Here is a 20,963-nt window from a genome sequence, read left to right as displayed (position 1 = left end):
AAAGAAGTACCCCTCAGGGATGACCACTCTCACATGTCATTTGGAATCTGTTTAAAGAGCCTCTCACTCAGCAAACAAGGACAGACGAGGAAAAAATACCTTTCGATGTGCAAGTGTACAAAAAAGTAGCAACATAGAGATTTGAACATTTAGCCCCCGCATTTGGAACCTTTTCAGAGTGCTCCATTAATTATGGTAAAACTGAGATAATGACATGGCTATTGGGGTGATTGTTAAAGAAAACATAGCAAGGGTAACAAAGGACATAAACAATCATTTTAAAACATGGTAAAGCCTTCCATTACCAATGTATGGAAGGATTAACTTATTAAAGATGTTTGTTCTCCACAACCTCACTTTTTTCCAAATTCTATTAATTGGCATTTGTTGATTATACTTGTAACAACAAAATTAAAACCGACAGAAACTGCACATCCTTAAGTAATCACTTTCCAGACCTCCATTACAGCCATTGAGAAGATTTTTTTTGCTTATTTTCAATGTGGATTTTTTTTTTAAATGTAATCTTACACAGTTTATGAAACATCCCCCATTGTGGAATGAATCAACAATAACCTTAATTTGAAAGCCAAATAAAGAGATCCAAGACACACATTCTTACAAGCCGATATCATTATCAAACACAGACTTTAAGATCTTCACACCCTTGAGAAGAATTATAATAAATATTTACCCAACCCATTGCCTTCCCAACCCCCGGCCCCACCCAAACCATCCATAGTTACTATACATTTTCACTGTAGTTGTAGAAGACGTCTGATTTTATCAAAGTATTTCCATCATATGCCCCAGACCCTATAGTGTTTGAGGACAGCCCCTTGATTTGTACACTGACTTCCCAGGTACAGCAACCATTCAGCTACTGATGGTGCAGGAGGGGATCCCTAGTGCCTGGCTATGTCTTCTTTGGCTACAATTAGCCTGATTTCTAGCAACGGTCTCAACCCCTTTTCCCATGCCAGCAGTGCATGACATGAAGAAGCAGCAGTTTGGGGACATGTTCCACCAGAATACCAGTCACTGTGCTCAGTATGGAGAGCAGTTGGCTCCAGTAACAAGGTATAAGTGAACAGTCCCATGCCGCCATGTGGGCTTTGATTTTCCCAAGCAATGGTGCAATATTGAAATTCCAGGATGTCTGCTGTCTGGGGAAATATGCATGCCCAAGTACTTAAAATAGGTTGTAGCGTAAAGGGACACTGGAATCCCCGGGATTGAAAGGTCCGGCTCACCCACAATCAGTATTAAGATGGAGTTATCCCAGTTGACCCTGAGACCGACCCTTCCCCATAGATTTCTAATATGTGTATCGCCTATTGAATTGATTTAGCTGGCCTCTGTACATACAGTACATTGTTGGCAAGAAATGTGATCCTCCAGCCATCCTTCCAGCTAATGCCCCACAGTTGTGCATCTTGCCGTATCAAGTCTGCTTGTGGTTCCAAAACTAAACAAAACAATAGAGGGAGCAGGGATCATCCCTGCCTTTTACTACGTGCTATTGGAAAGGTATGAGAGAATGCCCTATTCACTCGAACTCAGGCTCACGGGGAACAGTAAAGTAATTTAACACAGGCAAGGAAATAAGGGCCAAAATTCATTTATTTCGAGGACTTAGTGGAGAAAAGGCCACTCCACAGAGTTGAAAGCCTTCTCACAGTCACCATCACTAGTGCTGCCTATTCCACAATCTGGTGTGCCCACCCCAGGGCCACATGGTATGAAGCGTTTTTGATCATGGTGCACCTATTAGCAGGGCATTTGCTGTTAGCTTGACCTCAACATTTAGCACCTCTTTTGGCCAGCATAATGCACCTTCATCACAGGCTTACCTGGCTTTGGTATCACAGCAATTGGGAGTCCCTTTTCACGCCCTATTTTTTTCTAAACTCCAGCAGGAATCTATTAGGACCAGACACCTTCCCTGTCGGCTTCCCTTGAAATGCTTTGTTTAACTCTTTTTCGGTAAACACACTATCGAGGTTGGTTTTGTCTTCCACACTCAACCTGGCCATCACTAAATCTTTCACTATGGGATGTTGCCTTTTCGCCTGTCTTGGTATAAGTGAGGCATATAAATCTTCAAATAAATATGCAACTACATTGCTATATGTAATGAGTCATGAATCGTTGTCCCCGTCGGGTCTTTGACCAATGATGTGAACCTTTGTGCAACTTCGGTGTACGCTAGCTAGTGTAGGTGTCTCCCAGTTTTGTACCCGTGTTCATACAAATTATGTTGGGATGCAGTCCAGGCTTCCCTAGCTGACTCGATCGGATGATACTTTAACTCTTCTCACACCACTTCCAACTGACACAAACTCTGTATCGCAGGACTCCAAGCACCTAGCCTCAGGCTAGGTGATCTTGCTCTTGAAGGTGATATTTCCTCTCGCCCTATCACATTTACAACCTGCTGAATAGGATTTGATACATTTATGCATAACTGCTTCTGGCACCTCCTATAGGGTTACACATGAGAGGACTGACTTCAAGTTGAGATCGAGACAGGTGTCTATCTCATCTCTCAGGCAGTCAAAGAACCCTATGTCCAACAACCAGCCCACCAGCAACTTCCACTGACCCATTTATTTATCCAGGTAATTTTCAATCTTATCTCTACAGGTGAGTGGTCGGACAGACAGCGAGGCAGAATATTGATTCCTATTATCCCTGCCATCTCCATAGCTGGGGAAAAAAACATAATCCAGTCTAGAACATGATTGGTGGGGGTGTGAGCAAAAGGTGAATTCTAGCTTGTGTGTGTGCCATCTCACCCAAATGTCAGCTAGCCACAGATAGTATTATTGATCGTTTACAAGTAGTTGTGTCCCTTATGTCTCTCTCTGGACCCATAATAGTATTAAAGTCACCACTCAGGATTAGTTTTCCCTCAAGGGCCCCAAAAATTAATTGGGAGAGTTCTCCTAAAGTACCATCAATAAGCATTGGGGAGATAAATATGAATTATTGTCTATGGAAATCTCTCTAGCAGACCCATAACTTTAACCATTCTGCCCAGAAGGACATTGTAGACCTTTGATACCACTATCAGAAAGGATTTGTGTAGTAGACACCCCTCATGAACCATGGGTGAATCCTGAACGATAGACACTGTTGTAGTCAAATATTCCTAAAAACACACAGTTGATGCCAAGTAAGTGCAAAAGGAGCACCTGAGTGGTGTGTTTACTGCTCCCCCTTTAAATTTGTCATTTAACCCATTCACATTCCAAGAAATGACCCCATATTCAGGGTTACCAACTGCACTGGTCATGGTGGGTGTAATGCTGCAGTACTAGGCCTACTAGTGTTTGTTGCTGATGTTGCTCTACCAATAGGGAAAAACAGCCCCAATGAAACTCCAACTCCTCCCCTCCCCACACTTCCAAACATGTAGTAGCTATCACCCACATAACTTCACACAACAATTTAAAATTAATAAAAGAGAAAAAAGGCAACAATAAAGGTTAAACACTGGTTTTGGAGCATTGATTTGGGCCGTAAGCCACCATCAAACATATAATAGCAAACCTGTATTTAGATACTATCTCACACATACTACTAAAGCAGTAGTTCTTAGCCCTTTAGTCCAAGGACCCCTGGGGGCCCACGAGCCCTATGCCTCTAATGTGTAACCAAATTAAAGAATATTAAAATCATTACACTAAATTAATAAAATATATGCAAATAAAGAAGCAAAGTTGAAAATGTAAAAACTGTTTCTAAATTTAATTGTGAATTAAACAGATTATTTCAGTATCTGAGCGTTTGTTTGGGTATATGTGTTTTTGTGTTTTTGTGTATTGGTTTGAAGTTCAAATCATAAAAATGGCTTAAGCCGAGTGTTCCCAGCTCCCAATAATGACTCATTGGGGGTACTAGACTTTCAATAATGTTTCAGTGGGGATCCACAGGAGTCAAAAGGTTAAGAACCCCTGCACTAAGGTATTGCATTTCAATAAGGGACTAGTGCTGCAGCACTCCTAGCTCCCACTACTTTCCTCCAAGTTAGAATTACATATAAACAGAATAGAAAGAATTATGAAGAATGGCTACAGAATATGGAGATGTGAACCTTCTTCATCGCTGGTTCATGCTATTAAGGTCCCTCCATTGTTGTCAGTCTTGTGTTTTTATAGCCCAGCTGCTTCCTACTTCTGCGAGACTTTCTCCTTTCACTCTGGGCATTCGAGTCTTTGGGCTCCATAGGGCCTTCACTGCCCCTTTCCTGTTATATGAAAAGCTTTTCATTCAACTACCCAGTCCCTGGTTGATTCAGGACTTTCAAAAAAGGGGGATTGTAGAACTTTTAATGTGGCCAGGAAGAGCAACATATATTGAAGTTGCATACCTCAAAGATTTTGTTTAACTTCATTTAATGATTCCCTCTGTTGTTGGACCTTGGCCATGTAGTCCAAGAAGATTTGTATTTTGGCTTAGTCACAGTGAATGTCAGACACTTGTTGGGCTTTCTTAAGAATAACATTGTTATCTGAATAGTTGAGGAATCTTACAATCACAGGGCACGGTGGGACCCTGGGGGGGAGTTCTAGGTGTCAACCATTAGTGCACCCTTTCTAAAAACGCACACTGGGAGTTCTGTCTCTGAGATCCATGTTTAAAGCAGGTTGTCAGAAACTGCTTCGGATTTGCCTCTCACCCTTTTCAGGGATGCTCACAAATCTCAAATTGTTATGCTAAGATTGTCCTTCTACTCTCTTGTTAAGCAGGGTTGTAAGGGACAGCATTTTTTTCACTTTGATGTTATGAGAAAAACTGTTGACTTCCACCACGGATATGCAGCTCTCAGCTTCCTTTGTGTGGTCAGACAGATTTTGCAGGTCTTGCCTGAGCAGAGTTACTTTTACCCCTATTCCCCCAATCTTTGCATCTAGGACTAGATGGGTGTCACAAATTGACTGCAGAATTGTGGCTGATGATATGGAGTCTTCAGACTATCTAAGCCATTCGGGGTATACAAGCAGGGTTCTGATTTTGTAGGTGCATGCCCCACATACTTATCGATTTTGCCATGCGCTTTGCCTTTTACCATTATGGCGGCCCACAACCCCCCTGGGCCCAGTCTATAATATGCAGTATCCACTGCCTCTACCATCAGTGCAGTACTTCAGGATGGACCCTGCCAGTATGAAGCTGTCTAGATCTCGTACCACCACCCCGTGACACCAGGCAAGCAGCCCTCTGTTGCAGTCCCCCTGCAAATCAAATGTAGCAGGGTCTACTCCAGCCAGCGTGGCGACAAGAGCACCCCAGAGAGGAAAGCAGATGGATACACTTGGTTCACTAGGCTGGGTTCTACAGCAGTGTCCCAGTATTTTACAATCTGTTGAACTGTGTGTGGCCTCACACCATCAACTCATTGAGAAGGCCTTCTGGGGGGATTCCACACAGTGAAAAGGTGACCAACTGTCCGCTGTGACATTGTCTCCCACTGCCAGCAATCAGTTGCTTCAATTAATATATTGGGAATTCACACACTCTGTCGCGCGGACCAAGCTTGTTGCTCCCCGTAGGTCTTTCCTTCTCCCGGATTATCAAAGGCAGCAATGCAAGTGGGTGAAGAGGAACAAGCGCACAGCTACTTGGTCTACAGCAGTTAGTCATCCCTCTGATCCAGCAGTGTTCTGCACCTCATGACACTAGCTGGCGATCCCTCTTTTTGGATCTAACAGATGCACACTAACCCGTCGAGAGCACCTTTATCAGCCGCCTCCCCCTTGCCACCATGCCGCACCTCCTATGATAGATCACAGTCTGCAAAGACAGCCCTGATATCGGAACTCAGCAATCACCACAATATGCGATCTAGGGGCTGTCACTGGATGCACCTCCGGGTAACCAAGGACAGGCACTGCATTCTGCTTTTGTTTTGCAAAAGGCAGGATCCATAGGGTTAATGAATGTATGGTGGGGTTGGCTCAGAGGCCTCTAAATTGCGTCCGCCATCTTGGCCCCTCCAAGCTCACTTTTTTTTGTTTAACAATATCCCACTATACTTCGAACCTGTGACCCTCAGAAAAATCTAGTGCGACATTAACACGTTTATGTACAGTTGTACTACTGGGGCTTCAGACTTTCAGAATGCTTTTAATTACCCCTGAATGATCAGATAGAGTTCGGATGTTTCAAATTATGATTGTGTCACAACACAGAGGAAGAATTCTTGCATAAGTGTGGTTCATGTAGCTACTTTAAAAAGATTAGACTAATGGTTTTAGAGGGAGTAGGTTATGGTGTAATGTCAGTTCCAGATGTAGGATCCCTTATTTTAGCCACTAGGCACCAATTTGTGACTCCCAAGGGACCCCGATTTGTCTGGAAGATGCTGTGAGTATTCACCTCAAGCGGCAAATGATAACTACTGAGTCGATCTATCAGACACTGACAGACTGAAGTTATGGGGCTGGTAATGCTCTAAGATCAATGGGACTTTGTATACATTTAAGTATCTACAGCTACCATCATGGAACCCCACGCAAATATGGGAAAGAAATAAAGGAGTTGAACTCGAAGGAGAACTAAATATACCAGAACAGCTTAAAAAGGAGCTTGTAAAATGGTTACGGATTTTTGTGCAAAGCTGAAGATGAAAAAAGACCTGCACTGTTTCAAACATGGAAGGTATACTTGCCTAACGCTGATTTACAAAACAAAATTGGTATGCTGCGTGAGAAGATGTAAGAGGAGTTGGTGGAGGAGTTGAGGTATTTTCAAATAACGTTGGATGTGTTTGAGGACATGTCCACAGTATTCAACTCATGAAAGGGGTAGAACCCGTCACATGCGAAGTGAGGAGATTACCACTTAGTGTCAGGGATGCTGTAAGATTTGGATCATCTGTGTGTTCAGAGGATTACTTAGCTTGTGAGCAAGCTATTGGTTGGTACCTATAGTTATAGCACATAAAGGGAATAGGAAAATTAAGCTCTCTGTTCACTTGAGAGATCTGAACAAAAAGGTGGTGGAGAATAGGCTTACACTGCCAAGCATAACGAAATGGTGGGTATACTACCTGGAGCCAAGTTTTTCACCTCCTTGGATGTTATTTAAACATACCATCGTGTTAGGGTAAATGATTATTCTAGAAGTAGAACTTCCTACATTTATGCCCTTGTGAAGTGTAGCGTATCCATGCATTCTGTTTTGACTGTGTTTGTAGCTACAGTGTTACAAAGACTCATGATTAACTTGTTGGATGAACTTCCGGAGTCAAGTTCTTCCAAGATGACATCTTGGTTTATTGTGAATTTGTGGAGCAACACAGCCTTGGATATCCTGAAAAAACATGGAATGATCTTGAATGCCAAGAAGTGCAGATTTTGCTGTCTTGAGTTGAGCAAAAGAGTTTATACAAAATATGACTTAGTTAAGACCATTTAAAACTTATCAAATGTGCAGAAGAAAGAGGGAGACTAAACTTTTTTAGGAATGGTGGAATTCCTAAATTCCACCAAGTTAGGGTGTTCACTCTAACTTTCCTGCTTGCTACTGTAGTTCAAGTTTGTCCTGGGAGAGCAGAGCCTGTGCTTGCCTTGTCCAAGAGGTCTGGCCTTGGACCCTGTAGGCACATCTTAGGAAAACATTAATTAACTCCATAGTACGTTGAGGCTGGTTGCAATGTCTTGGGCTAACTTAACTGATTCCTGTGCACAGTGGCAGCTCGTGGACTTTGAAAGTGGTGGGGCTACAGCATAAACATCTACCATTAATATGAGCAAGGATCATAGTGATTGTGGGCAGGTGAAGCTTCTGTAGTCTTTGTTCAGATAAGATAAGGCTGGATTTCATAACCTAGTGAAAAGCTGGTATTTGTCTGCTAAATTGTATGCTCATTTCTCATGACCTCAAAAGTCCAGGAATTTATGTAGCCAAAGCTCATATGTTGATGTTGTGGTATTCCCCTGTGGGTAGGACGGTGTGTTTGACTGCTAGCAAGGGATGAGAAAACATTTTGTCTGCTGTGGAGTTGAGGATGGGGACACACCCTCACTGCTCTGCCAAGCAGGGCAAGCTCAGGCCGTTTATGTAAAGCCTGGCCATGGATTTGTGAGATAGTGTAAACAACCCTGTTCCAGAAATCTCTTAGTGGGGACAAAACCACAAGATGTGCAATAGGGCGCTCATGTCACCTCATCTGCTCCAGTAGGTGTCAGGGTGTGTGGGATTGATAAGCTGGGCAGGGGTGAGGTACCGTTGGAATAGGATTATATAGAGAATCTCTCTACTTTGGTCATGTCAAGTAAAGTTATTAGTCTGGAGGACTATTCTGTTTGGCATTGAGCCCCATATTGAGATATTTATCCTCTGTACCTTGAAGGAAGATTTATACATGGGTGCTGGGGGATAAAGGAGGTTATAAATTTGGGAGTCTAGATGTTTGGCAGACATGAGATGTTAGAGGAATTTGTTGAAATGGGAGCTCCTTAGTGGAGCTTTCCTTAACCCAGCTCTCTACTTGCCTAATGCCAAATCTGGAGGTAGGTGAAGTGTTCTGCCTCAGGGATCTCGTATTCATGTTTTATTTCTTCAAATGACTTCAAGATGCCTCCAGAGTAGAAATCCCAGAGGTGAAAGAACACTTCCAACTTCCAGATCTGATTTTGCATGAAACCATTCCTTTTGTGATATGAGTTACCTATTATTGGTGTAAGGGTTGGGTTAATGCAGAGAGTTCCTCTCTATGTGTGATAGAACCCTAGACTCCAAGTGTTTTGCTCTGGTAACTGTGGGTGGAGATATAAAGTAGTCTACTTCTCATGTTTTATGGATCCATGGTACCTCCCCAAGGGGTCTAGCTGTCAAGTTCTGGTACACAAAACACCACTGTTTGTAAGTTTCCCCTTTCAGCCATTCAATCATGCAGCGCAACTGGGAAGCCTGATAATAGCTTAGTAGATGGGGAACTCCCAATCTTCCCTCTCTCAGGTGTCTCATGCAAGTCTTTGGAGCAAGTCCTGACCTCTTAGCTTTCCAAATATAAGTCATACAGGCCATCTGTAATCACAAGATGTCTCGCTTTCTGAGAGGTAGGGGCAGGCCTGGAAGATATATATAAATAGGATTCGTGGCAACAGTGTCATCTCTAATGCAGCTATGTGTCCCACCCAAGAGAGTGCATTGTTTTTACAAGCTGCCAGGGTGGATTTGGTTTCGACTAGTAGAAGCTTGAAGTTTGTCCTACTGCAGACGGGAGGATTGGGTGACAACAGCTGGATTGCTAATTGTTTATTGGTCTCTACTGCCCATCGGAATGCTTTCTCGCATTTCAGTTGATTTGCCAGGGTGCTCCCCCCAACCGAGATCAAATCGTCAGATTTAGCCATGTTGATCTAAAGACCTGCCACTGCTCCAAATTCCTTGAGTAAAGGAATCTTGGGACAGAGTGACCAAACCGAGACTCGTTTTGTGTGTGTAAAAGGCCGCTTTATTGGAACAGGTGCCCTTAAACCTACCCCCCTGGCCTTTGCCTTACAAAACTAAAACCTCACTAGACATCGAATCACCTGTCCCCGCCCCTCCCCCTCCCCTACCCCGATCCCTCCCCCCCAGGCTTTCTGAACACGGCATGGAACTGTCCTGGGGTACGTAGTTTCTGGTTCCATGTGTATGCGGAGCTGAGTGATGTCACGGCAGTCCGGCTGGCGTCTGCACCCCTCCTGGTGCTCCTCGGCTATGATAGAGATGTGGAAAGGGAGGTTAGGAAATTGGTAGCAATGGACCTCCGCTTAGCAAAGCGCAGAGCAGCAATAAAATGGGCTCATGGCCCATTACCCACCCCTAAAGAATGGCATGCTGATATGGTGTATTGCAGTGCTCTAACAGATGCCTTCACCCCGCCACAGAATCGCCCGTGAAACTTTTGGGGACCGTATCAAACGTATTTAATTGTCAAGGGAACGGGCGAACCTGAAGGTTAAAGCTAGCACAGTCATTTTAGACGCTAAAACGTAAATGATGCCCTCCCCCCATGCTCATCATAAAATCTCTTCTGATTGGAATGTCTATGTAGCTCTGCCTGGGATTATCTCGGAGGGTTTCACGCACGTTACATTTTATGGTATCGTCTAAGGGGAAGGACTGGATGGGTGATAACTATGAATCATGGGTACAGTCAATGTAGATGTAATGTCGTTTTTAGTGTACTGTTGGTCATGACTTCATGCACTGATTGTCGCACGTTGTTACTGTTACATATTGCAGAAAATCGTAAATAGAAAATAATAAAAAAACAGAGAAAATGCAGTGCTTCCAAAAATAATGCTAGTAATTTAGGAGACAGAGTGTCCTATCAGGGCAGTTATAATGAGGCTTGGCATTTCCACTGTATTCTCGCACAGTTACTTCGTTATGGCCTAGTTTTCTGTGCTTAAAAATATAACCACACCTGCTTGATATAAACTTATTGCCACTAATAAAATATGGCTACATTTACACAGATACGTCGTTCTAAAGTAAAACCTTGCTATAAATTATATTTACAATACTTTGTGTAACTTTACATCGATTTTATCAACGGAAAGGGAAATTACACAGGAGGACAGAGAACCTGCACTCCACGGTCCCTCCCAAACCCTACTTTCGGCAGAGCCGAACATCGACTCCCAAGGCAACCCTGATAAGATCCCGGCGGGTGTGAGCCCACTGAGCTATCACAAGGCCTGTGCTGCACAGAATCGGAGCCTCGGAGTGCCTGTCACGAGCGCAGCAGAGCCCACCTGCAAAGGAACAGGTCCGCCCCATCCTCCTCCTCACAGGGCTGAGACGAGAGAGTTGTCCAATATGACACATTCGGAGTTCAAAAGGCAAGTACCGCGATGACACCACCTGGCAAGCTTCTCCATGACTCTTCTGTGCTGGGGGGCGCCATGAGCCCGCCACTTAAAAAACTCAGAAGGGAGCTGGAGAGTAACCTTAGTCCTTAATGTGACCAGATATTCAACGATAAAAACCAGGACGGGCACAGACAGACATAGAAGTAGGACTAAATATTCTATTAGGTCTCAAGGCATTTTATAAACACTCCCAGTGCTTTAAATGGAAAAATAGAAGTGCAGGTACTCTGTAATAGAGTACCTGCTTGTTTCTGAGAAGTGCCGGTACTCTCCAATTAAAAGTATTACGTTTTTCTTCAGATATGCCGGTACTCTCCCTCTCAAAATAAAAAAGTGCCGGTACTCAGTACCGGTGAGTACCGGCCCATTTAAAGCACTGAACACTCCCTCCCCTTTCTATGTAGAGCTCCTGTGTCAGGCTGGTTGTCAGGGCCTTGCCTTACACGGGCTCTGATTTACAACCCATTAAATCCTGCTATGCTGCTTGAATAAGGCGAGGCATTACAGCGTTTTAACCAGTGAACTTCTGTCCCCGGTTTCTGAGAGGGCTGGTTGAAATGTGAGCCTGAACAAAACCGTGATTAATATGCAGGTCCACCCGACCCTCCCTTAAAAACCGGAACATTTTTTGGTTTTAGAATAAAGTGTTGGGACACCGGGACACACTTTCAAAAACCGAGACTGTCCGGGCAAATTCGGGACGTCTGGTCACCCTATCTCTTCGTCCCTTTTTTATCCTGGCTTATGATATGGCAGGGGGTGGCTTTGTTATGAACGCATCATTGCCCCAGCAGACTGGTCTGCAGACCTGTTGCACAGCATGTCTAATGGGCTGTAAATGCGGGAGAGGGCTGAACTGCACAGCGCCCTCACACATGAGCAATGCATGGAACCCTGCAGAAGCCCTTGTGTGGCTGACATGCCCACTGTGCACTGTTGCCACACAGGCCTTGGAAAATAAACAGGCAAACTGACAGATCTGCCAGTAAGTCTGGTTCTATTTTCTGCTGCTTGAAAGTTTGAACAGCAGCTTCTCTTTTTGTCTGCGCTTAACATAATAGGCCGGTGCCCTTGTACCCCAATGCACCAGCCGCCATTGCTGTGTCAAGTTTTATTGCAGCAAAGATATGACACACAATCTGCCTTTATCTGAATTAGAGGATGAAAGTAAGCCCAGCTCATCCAGCCAGAACAATTCAAACTAACCATTATCACTTTAAAACTTTTTGCAGTGCCTCTGGTGGGCTTGCTGAGTTCTATGCACTTGACACAACCTGCGGACCCTCCGCATTGCAGAGATGTTGACCAGAAACTGACATTGTCTGTATTTGAAGTATATTGAGCCCTGCCAGTGATAACTTTGCACACCCCACACTATGATCAGAGATATATTGGTTGCACGGGTGTCAGTCAATGCATTAGTTCGGTCTTTGCGGCTCAAGTCTGCCTTTTAGGAGAGGAGCCTTTTGCTAGTCATACGATTTGTATTGTCTGGTATTATTTGTACGGCTCTTACTACCCTTAAGTGGGTAGGATGATGGAGAACAAATCCTTCTTTCTATCTCTGCAGCACATGCATGGAGTGCATGCCTAAATGGAGCTGTAGAATGAGTGATATGGAATGTGTGAGTATAATGTGTGTATTAAATGACATGGATTGAATCAAGAAAGGATCATTCCTAATCCTTCAGTCTGTTCCTTAAAAAGGTGAGGTTTTAACCTTATTGTGGTGACGCATGCTGGACAGGTGTACTGTATATCTGAAGGTACGTATTTTTATGGAATATGGTTGATAGCAGGTTGCTAGAAAAGGGTATTGCGTTTTTCAATACTGCAGTAGTCTACATGCTAGTTACATCACATAGTTGATGCACAAGACACTTGGGCTTCACCTGGTGATTGCCATGCACCTTTAGGGAGTGACTGACAGCAGTGTAGAAGATGCAGTGAGTGAATTGTATCAATTTGACATTTTTCTTTTTTAGCAGATATATTCCAACTTTTCTACTTAATTCTATTTCTACTTAAATAGTAGCTTTCTTTTTTTATTAAAGCACAAATCTTTTCCCCTCGAATAGCAGCTCTGCATTTCTGGCGCATAAACACATTTTGTAATCATAAATCTACACGATGTTTTCTCAAAATACAAATGTTTTCCACTTCAGTACTAAAGCGATTGTCCTTAAACAGTAGCTTTCTGTAGAATGAAAATATTCAGATTTTCTTCAAATAGGAGTTTTCAATTTTAGTAAATAAATTACTTTTTTCTTCAGACATTAGCTTCCAATTTTCTGAAAATACATATATTTTTCTCTCAAATAGCAGACCTTAATTTTGGATAAGTAAAAGCAATTCTCCCAAAGACTTGCTATTTTTTTTTATAATACTGTGTTTTCATTATTAGTAAATACATGTTCTATTCTCAAAATGAGCTTTTCATTTCCTCCAAGTACTCACATGCACCAATGCCCTACATGAATCTATTCTGCCTGTCATGCCATCTTATCACCATCATATTCCAGGTATGCTCAGGTTATGACAAGGAAGCCCCAGAGAGGAATGAGTTGGTATCTATTCTATCAGAGATACCCACAATATTCCAGCCGAATGGTGGGCGGTGGGTACCTAGCATATATCAAGGATGACATCCATATGTCATTGATGACCATCACCATTTATCAGATAGCCACCATTATGGGTGGGATGATCTCTGTATGCCAAGGATTTCCATAATATGCCAGCTGTGGTCGCCATTATGCCACAGATGGAGACCAATATGCCCAGTACGGCCACTGTTATGTCAGAGAAGATCATCATTTTGCCTGGTTTCATAACTCCCACTGAGCCAAGGCTGACAGCCTTTTTTGATTCATCATGGCTCGCATTGTTGTGCCCTGGATGGCCATGTTATGCCTGAGACCTCCGTTATGCAGAACTATACTCGTTGATTCTGGACTTGGTACTGTTATGTCTAATCAAAATCACCCATATGTTTGGGCTGGCCACTATCATTGTGTGATGACCACAATTATTCAAGTGGCAGGAGCACAATGAGGCTGATAGTTGAGGCTAGGAAGGCACAAACATACTTTATACACACACACACACACACACACACACCCACTCATGTGTGCGTGCCCACACACACACACACACTCCCACTCTCTCCCTCTCAACATGCACCACTGTGCTTCATGACACCACTGTGCCTTTCCACTCTGTACCCAGACATTTCTCATCTCTGGTCGTCTCTTTTGGGCTGAGCCTTCGCTATAAGAAGTTGTTCTCACACCTGAACGAAGCTTAGGGGATAAGGGTTAGGCTGGAAACGTCTTGTGTCCCTAATACCACCCATACTCTATCCTGGCTCCAGATAAGCCCTGTGCCTGAAGATGGACTGTCCTCAGATAAGTTCATGTACCTGAAATTCTGCACTGCCCATGGCATGTGCACCTTGTCTGTGTGAGGGTGGTGATGGTGTAGTGTGCCACTTACACACGTGTGGTTCGACCATTAATCTTCTAGCAGTGCTGAGTACTGTCTCTGCAGATAGAGATGGCTGGTGCAAAGGATTCTCCCTTTTTGTTCTGGCATTGAGTATGTCAGGTCGTTTACTTCCATGTGATAGCTGCAAGCAGCCTTTTGTGGTTGTTTGTGGGCAGTGTCCCCTGACGCCCCTCTGTGCGAGTTACAAGTAGAACGACAAACACTACCCACCATAGCTGCATGGGTTTTCTTTTATGGGTTGGTACTCATATTATGCATTCGTTTTTATATTTATAGAATGTATTGTTCCCCCCTAAAAATGGCGTCCTTGTGTTCTGTGTCACAACAGTGAGAGGTCCTGGTGTGGAGCTGTGGAGGCAGACTAGATTGTCTAAGGTGCAAGAAATAAAACTGTTTTAAGATTCTTCCTAAAATCTGCTCTCTGTACTCAGGTAGCACCTACGCAAATTAAAGGTTATATTTCTGTGTGGGAAGTATTGGCACCAAAAAAACTAAAATCAGCTACATATAGAACTTTAACATATGGAAACTCTTCCCACATAGGCTCAAAACAAAGACAACACACTTCCAAGCACACACAGCAGGGCCTAGCATGCTCCCAGTGTAAGAGGTACACCCGACACAGAGGTAGCAAACGCTGACTATATATTTAAGATGCGCTATATTGCAATATGCTTAATTATGTTGAAACTCTCTTGCCTTCAGGTAACTATCCTGCCAGTAAGTTAAATTCTTCCCTTATTACACCATCCCGACGGGCTTCCAGAGGTTCCTTTTTACCTGGTGTGCAACTTTCAGGTTAGGCGTTGCTTCTGGTCTATGCCAAATCAGTTTGATTTGTTAACAAGTCAATGCGTAGGACTGACCAAAAAATCTGTACCTTAAAGCGTCACGGAAATAGCCAACCCAGAGGAGGATACCGAGAAGCTAGACGAGATAGACCATTCTGTTAGGATAGCCGCTGTGGCTTATGCACCTGCTTCAGAGATCTGTGTGCACGCAGGCCTCAGGTCTGAACCCCAGCCAGGTAGACGGAAACTTTCGGGGTAAACAAAGAGCGGTACCACTGAAGTTTGAAATATTATCACCAATGCTTGAAGTGGATTTATAGAGATACTGTCCATGAGTACCTGTAGCTACTGAAAAGTGATGTCCCCCTGCGCAACAGCACTGGTAAATCAAATCAAATCATAAATATTTATAAAGCGCGCTACTCACCCGTGCGGGTCTCAAGGCACTTGGGGGAAGGGGTTACTGCTGCTCAAAGAGCCAGGTCTTGAGTAGTCTCCGGAAAGTGGAGTGGTCCTGGGTGGTCCTGAGGATGGTGGGGAGGGAGTTCCATGTCTTGGCCGTCAGGTAGGAGAAGGACCTCCCACCCGCCGTGGTGCGGCGGATGCGAGGGACGGCGGCGAGAGCGAGGTTGGCGGAGCGAAGAGGACGGGTGGGAGTGTAGAAGCTGAGGCGGCGGTTGAGGAGTTCGGGTGCCTTGTTGTGGAGGGCTTTGTGTGCGTGGGTGAGGAGTCGGAAGGTGATCCTTTTGTTGACGGGAAGCCAGTGCAGGTGTCTCAGGTGGGCGGAGATGTGGCTGTTGCGGGGTATGTTGAGGATGAGGCGGGCGGAGGCGTTTTGAATTCGTTGCAGACGTTTCTGGAGTTTAGCGGTGGTTCCTGCGTATAGTGTGTTGCCGTAGTCCAGGCGGCTCGTGACGAGGGCGTGGGTCACGGTCTTTCTGGTGTCGGCGGGGATCCAACGGAAGATTTCGGAGCATGCGGAGGGTGAGGAAGCAGGAGGATGATACGGCGTTGACTTGTTTGGTCATGGTGAGAAGTGGGTCCAAGATGAAACCGAGGTTGCGTGCGTGGTCTGAGGGGGTCGGTGCGGTGCCAAGGGCCGTGGGCCACCAGGAGTCATCCCAGGCGGTCGGGGTGTTTCCGAGGATGAGGACTTCTGTTTTGTCTGAGTTCAGTTTCAGACGGCTGAGTTTCATCCAATCTGCGATGTCTTTCATTCCATCTTGCAGGTTGGTCTTGGCGCTGGTGGGGTCCTTGGTGAGGGAAAGTATCAGTTGAGTGTCGTCGGCGTAGGAGGTGATGATGATGCTGTGTTTGCGTACAATGTCGGCGAGGGGGCTCATGTAGACATTGAAGAGTGTCGGGCTGAGCGAGGAGCCTTGTGGGACGCCGCAGATGATCTCGGTGGGGTCTGAGCGAAAAGGTGGGAGGTAGACTCTTTGGGAGCGGTTGGAGAGGACGGAGGTGATCCAGTCCAGGGCCTGTCCTTGGATCCCGGTGGAGCGGAGGCGGGATATTAGGGTTCGGTGGCAGACGGTGTCGAAGGCAGCCGAGAGGTCGAGGAGGATGAGGGCGACTGTTTCTCCGTTGTCCATCAGGGTTCTGATGTCGTCTGTGACTGAGATGAGGGCGGTTTCTGTGCTGTGATTGGCTCGGAATCCGGACTGAGAGGGGTCGAGTAGGCTGTTGTCTTCAAGGAAGTTGGTAAGTTGCTTGTTGACGGTCTTCTCTATGACTTTGGCGGGGAATGGGAGGAGCGAGATGGGGCGGAAGTTCTTCAGGTTGCTTGGGTCCGCCGTAGGTTTTTTCAGTAGGGCGTTGACTTCAGCGTGTTTCCAGCTCTCAGGGAAGGTAGCAGACGAAAACGAGCTGTTGATGATGGTCTGGAGGTGCGGGGCGATGATGTCGTCGGCTTTGTTGAAGATGAAGTGTGGGCAGGGGTCCGAGGGGGCACCGGAGTGGATGGAGTTCATGGTGGCTTTGGTCTCTTCCGTGTTGATGTGAGTCCAGGCGTTGAGGGTGATGGCTGGGGTTGTAGGTTCTGTGGTGGTTGGCTGGGTCTGGTGTCCGAAGCTGTCGTGTAGGTCGGTGATCTTATGATGGAAGAAGGTGGCGAGGGAGTTGCAGAGGTCTCGTGAGGGCGTTGGCGTTGGCTTTAGGGTTGGAGAGCTCTTTGACAATGTTGAAGAGTTCTCTGCTGTTGTGGCTGTTTTTGTCCAGTATTTCTGTGAAGAAATTTCTTTTGGCGGCGCGGATCAGTTGGTGGTGTTCGCGGGTAGCGTTCTTGAGGGCAGTCATGTTGTCTGCGGTGTGGTCCTTGCGCCAGGCTTCCTTGAGGGTGCGGCAGGTTTTCTTTGATTCCTTAAGGGTGTCAGTGAACCAGAGAGGTTTTTTGGTGTAGGTCTGTCTTGGGAGGCGTCTGAGGGGAGCGAGGTTGTCTGCGCAGTTGGTGATCCAATTTGTGAGGCTGAGGGCTGCGTCGTTGGGGTCGGAGGAGAAGGTGGGTTGGTTGTTGTTGAGAGTGGAGAGAAGCTGTTCCTCGGGGATTTTGTTCCACTGTCGACGTGGGATGGGTTGTGTGCGGAGGTGGCAAGTCTCGCGTCGGAAGGTGAAGTGGACACATCTGTGGTCGGTCCAGTGCATAGCTGAGGAGTGGCTGAAGGATATGTGGTTGCTGGCGGAGAAGATGGGGTCTAGCGTGTGTCCGGCGATGTGGGTGGGGGTGTTCACCAGTTGCTTGAGGCCAAGGTTGTCGAGCAGGGCAGTGGTGTTGGGGTCGTTGTTCTGTTCCAGGTGGAAGTTGAGGTCACCGAGGAGGATGTAGTCCGGCGAGGCAAGGGCATGCGGGGAGATGAAGTCAGTGATGGAGTCGCTGAAGAGGCGCGTGGTCCAAGGGGTCGGTAGATGAGAGTTCCTCTGAGTGTGGTCCTGGGGTCGGTGTGGATCTGGAAGTGCATTGTATTATCCCTTTAATGCAGTACCTGACAGTAATTGCCCATTTAAAGTGCTGTTAACACCTTTTATTTAAGTGCCAAGAGAATATTTATTTGTGGAATGTGCAATGTAAACGGCTAATCCCGTTGTTATTAGTCAAGCCATTAAAACCTCCTTAGAAGGATCCCTTTTCTCTAAGAAAACCTCTTATTTCCCTCCGCAGCACTAGCAGGCTCATTACACTGCTTCTGTTTGATAAATATGTGCCCTTAACAGTGCCAGATAATGGATGGACAGAGAAATAAGAAGAGAAAGCAATATAGAGACTAGTCAGTGGTGTTTATGTTCGTGTTTCATCTAAACTTCCTGTGTGCACATTTCTTTTATTACACTGTGTTCAGTGTTTTATATTCTATACGAAGCCAATATGCCTCATGCCATAGGTTTCAAAATTAGAGCGCCTTGTTGTGCTTTGCCCCTGTGCATCTCATTGTTGTGTGTCTGAATCCGTTCTATTCAGCAGTTTTGTTACCTGACTTTGTACAATTGAGTTGCGCTGTGTATCTGTTACAAATGTCAAGTCGCAGCTAGTTACTCTTTAAATAAAGCTGATGGGTGCTTCTGGTCTAGTGTTTTTTCCCCATTTTGGCGCGAGGTCCCCCACATATGGCACTAAAGAAGGCCTCTTGTTCCCTCAGCCGGTAAATGACTTTGTTGTCGCCTTCCAGTTTGGCCGTGTATCCCAGCTATTGCTGGAGGACCGGGGTCCCAGCTGTTTTCTATGATCTGGCTCCGCACTGCTTTGCTGTTAACACTGATGCAAGCTGCTTCTGCATGCACTTAAATGGCTCTGGTAATCCCATGAAATCACGCCGCAGCTTTAGTTTTGTTTCTCTGCTATATAGTATTAGAACATTGGAATGTTGAGAGCTCCATTGAACAGACTGAAGTGGGGCAAATCTTCTAATAGCCTTGTACCCCTTCTGCCCCGGGCTATACCAGGTGCTATAGGCCCTCTTCCTCGTTATAGGACCTCCCCTAGTTATAGGCCCTAATGTGTGGCTTGAGTTTACAACTCTGGTTCTTTTCAACTGTTACAGATATCAGCTGCAGTCTGTAAGGGTATAGAAAGTCCTGTGTTTGACTATAGTATCCCTAGGTATCTTCCTGGTGTTTGGCCACTGTGGCATACAGCGACAATACAAGCCACAGTCCACACGGTTTGAGCACTTCCACTGTTCTGTCTTCTACTTTGAGTCTCGAAATTTGAGTCCAGTTCCAGAACATTTCCTTCTGTAGTGGAGGAAGGTAATTGTGGTCAAGTCAGTTGAATTATTCCCTATAGCAAAGAAAAAAGAGTCCGTGCACAGGCTAAGAGCATGGGCTTTGCTGCTCACTGTTCTATTCTGCACAGTATAAGCACAATGCTCAGCTCAGTCTTTCCTGAGTTATTTTTGACAATATTGACCTGGAAAATTGTGATCATGGATTCCCTTTAGGTATGCTGCATACAGAGTCATCAGACACAGACAGAGAAGTTAAAAGTGAAGTTAGAGGGTGTAGTTAAAGTGGCGTACATTCAGGGACACTTTGTACAAAATCCAATCCTATTTCTAATCATAGGTACCTTTTTACATTGGTTCCAGCTACCACTCAACCTCCCCTTTTGATGAGCTCTATACCTCACGGATCTATTCTAGTGTCCCATCCCAACCTGGGCAGATGGGACTGGACCTGGGCAGACTTAGGCTGCCATGGAGCCGCATCTAGCACCAGGATTCCTACAACGCCATATATTCTATTTTCTATTTTGATGTCGTGCAGACCTAGTTCATGACGTGACAGAGCACTTCACAATGCCCATTTTAATAGTAGTATGAGCCTCTCAAAGATGAGGTGTACAGACATCTTTGTGGTGTTGGCAGTCCAGTTGAGACAAGTTTACAAAAGTAGAATGTGACAGGGCATAGGAACATGTCACTTGGTCAATATTAGACTTTCCCGTTGGTTGAAATTACACGTGTTTACAGTTTAAGGCACAGGGGGGGATAAAGTGATTCGTCCAGAACAGCACAATGTTCTGGTCAAGTGATGGATTCTGGATTAGAAACAGTCTTTGGGTTGCTGTGAAGCGACTGTCCTTCAGAACCTCCACACATCTATAGCTGTCACATGTTTGTCTTGAAAAAACATGTACAAAGTGCTTATAGAATTGCATTGGGCAGAGTGAAGAGAAGGGTGGCTGCATATATAATGTAGAAATGGGAAGGCTGGTGCAACTCGTAGCCTTGTCACCAAACAAATACAAAAAAGGGATTGGATTTTTGCTTGAACGAATCTAGAGTACTAGTAATTACTCTTGAGCCCCTTGAAGGCCAGGGCCAGTGGTAACTCTGCCACAAAGGCGTCAACTTTGTCCTAGAAATGTGTCACCACCCTGCTCGGATTATGTTGAAGTGTTTCATTTGTGGACAAACCAAAAAGTGTTGCACTTGGGGGCTGCATGTGCCTTTGATTATATCACCTCAATGAGTTTTTAATGTGTGCAGGTGGTGGACACTGGCACTTTTTTGGGGGACTGGGACTTATTTTGATCATCAAGCTTTGACCCAGAGCAAGAGAGAGTATGACAGAAAAGGAAGAAATGTGTCAATGAAAGATAGGAACACAGTGACAAAGAGACAAAGCAGGCATGAAAAAGAACCTCCACTTGTGAGATAAAGAGACAGGAAGTTTGGGGTGGTGGAAGAAAGAGGCATGAGATGCAATCAGACCTAAACAGCGTTAGTATTTGGCAACCCCAGATTTGGCAGTGCTGGGCGCAGGCCATTAAGAAGCACTTTGGGCTCCTGCA

General features: G+C 45.2%; 1 long non-coding RNA gene across 1 annotated transcript in view; it reads right to left on the bottom strand.

The window, feature by feature from the left end:
- Nucleotides 1-9,600: 9,600 nt before the first annotated feature.
- Nucleotides 9,601-20,963, bottom strand: part of LOC138286742 (uncharacterized) — a 136,297-nt gene continuing 124,934 nt past the window's right edge. The window contains exon 3 of the long non-coding RNA XR_011202044.1: nucleotides 9,601-9,715. This is a non-coding gene — a long non-coding RNA (uncharacterized lncRNA). The remainder of the gene's footprint in view (nucleotides 9,716-20,963) is intronic.

This window comes from Pleurodeles waltl, chromosome 3_2 (genome assembly GCF_031143425.1).
Source record: "Pleurodeles waltl isolate 20211129_DDA chromosome 3_2, aPleWal1.hap1.20221129, whole genome shotgun sequence".
Classification (NCBI taxonomy): Eukaryota; Metazoa; Chordata; class Amphibia; order Caudata; family Salamandridae; genus Pleurodeles; species Pleurodeles waltl.
Note: the sequence above shows the minus strand (reverse complement) of the source record. Positions and strands in the feature narration are given on the sequence as shown.